A 2,134-nucleotide genomic window follows, 5' to 3' on the forward strand; every position below is an offset into this window, starting at 1 on the left:
ACTAATTAACATGAAGTAAATTTTATGCTGCCTCCTCAAATATGTCTTTTCTTTTTAATTTGTTGATTTTTTTCTGTGTGTACCATACAGAACATCCCACACAATCTTATTCATCTATATAACAACTTCCCAAATGCTACCCTCCCATAGCTTCCCCTAACTGGTGTCCATATACTCTGCATCCCTGTTACAATCCACTGTGTTGTCGGCACCCCCAGCCATTCCCCAGTTCTTGTCCATCCTCTGAGTCTAGTCAGCCTATCTAGAGATCCTTGTTTTAGGAAGATCAGCTGTTCCACATCTAGCAGCAGTTGACCAATATTCCTTTAGATAAGATCGGGGTCTGCTGTTCATTTTTCCAGTTTTATGCTAGGTTACTGTCTGGGAGTCTTTTGGGCCATCCTGGATAATAACTCAAAGGAAGGTATCTCCTGTCTGGCATTAGTTCTTTTTATGTAGCCTTTAGCTATACATATGGACTCTTAAAAATATTAACCTTATTAATCTTTGGTTAACTGTCCTTTTGGGTGTTTACAATTGGCCCAGATAAACCAATTTATTTTTGCTTTTAAGGTCTTTTGAGGATCTTTTTCTCAGGGGTCACATAGGCTTGGGAGGGGCTCCTGGCTCCTTTCTCTTACCAGATCCGTCTATGTGAAGATAAGTCAAAGGTCCTGCTTGACCACGGCTGGCTTGGCTTGGAAGCATAGAGGAAACTGGTCACCTTCTTTCCCTTTATCCCCAAGGTATCTTGTATAACCTTCCCTCCCATCCCCCTTAAAATAACCCCGTTTTTATCCATCTCTCCCTTATTAATGCCTGTTGCCAACTGTTCTCTTTCAGATTCTTTCTTTTCCTTTACCTCCCTGGCTCCTTTTCATTATCCTGGTTCCTGTATTTATGTCTGGATACATACTCACTCATCAGGATTTGGTGCTAGGATCCACATATGAGTGAGAACATACATCTTTTTTGTTTTGTTTTGTTTTGTTTTCTGAGCCTGTGTTACTTCATTTAGTATAACAGTTTCTAGTTCCATCTATTTCTCTCCAAATTTCATGATTTCATCTTTCTTTAGTGCTGAGTAAATCTCCATTGTACAAATGAACCACATTTTGTTAATTCACTCGTCAGTTGAGGGACACTTAGGTTGCTTCCATCTCTTAGCTATGGTGAAAAAAGAAGCAACACACATGGATGTACAAGTATCTCTGCAATAGGATGAATTCTTTGGGTGTATGCCAAGGAGTGGTATAACTGGATCAAATGGTAGGTTCATTTGTAGTTTCTTAAGAGTTCTCCATACTGCTTTTCACATGAATAGAATAAATTTTCAGTCCCACCAGCAGTTCCCCTTTCCCCACATCCTCTCCAACATATGGTATCGTTTGTTCTCTTGATCTTTGCCACTCTGACTGAGGTGAAATTAAATCTTAAAGTGGTTTTAATTTGCATTTTCCTAATTACTAGTGATGTTCAACACGTATTAAGATGCATCTTGGCCATCTTTATTTTTTTCTTTTGAGAACTCTTAGTTCAGCTCCTTAGCCCATCTTTTAATTGCATTGCTTCCTTTCTTGATTCTCTGTCTCTGAGTTCGTTATATATTCTGGATGTTAAACCTCTGTCAAATGTGTCGCTGGTGAAGATATTCTCCCATTCTGTGGATTTTCTCTTTACTTCCTTGGTCGCTTCTTTTAATGTACAGAAGCTTTTTAGTTCAATGAGGTCCCATTTGTTGATTCTTGATCTTATTTCCTGGACAGTTGATGTCCAGTTCAGAACATCTTTTCCTACACCTATATCTTGTAAGTTATTGCCAATGTTTTCTTCTAACAGTTTCAGAGATTCAAGCTTCACAGTGAGGTCTTTGATCCATTTGGAGTTGACTTTTGTGCAAGGTGAAAGATAGGGGTTTAGTTTCATTCTTCTACAGGTGGAGATTCAGTTTTGCCAGCACTATTTGCTGAACATGCTGTCTTTCCTCCTGTGACTGCTCTTGGCCCCTTTGTCAAATATCAGGTGGCTAAATTGCTTGTGCTTATATTTGGGTCTTCAGTTTTGTTCCATTGGTCTATGGGTCTATTTCTGTGCCAGTACCATGTTGTGGCCTTCTTAACCTCAATGCTTGGCA

The sequence above is a fragment of the Nannospalax galili genome, unplaced genomic scaffold (assembly GCF_000622305.1).
Source record: "Nannospalax galili isolate Female #2095 unplaced genomic scaffold, S.galili_v1.0 scaffold1187, whole genome shotgun sequence".
NCBI lineage: Eukaryota > Metazoa > Chordata > Mammalia > Rodentia > Spalacidae > Nannospalax > Nannospalax galili.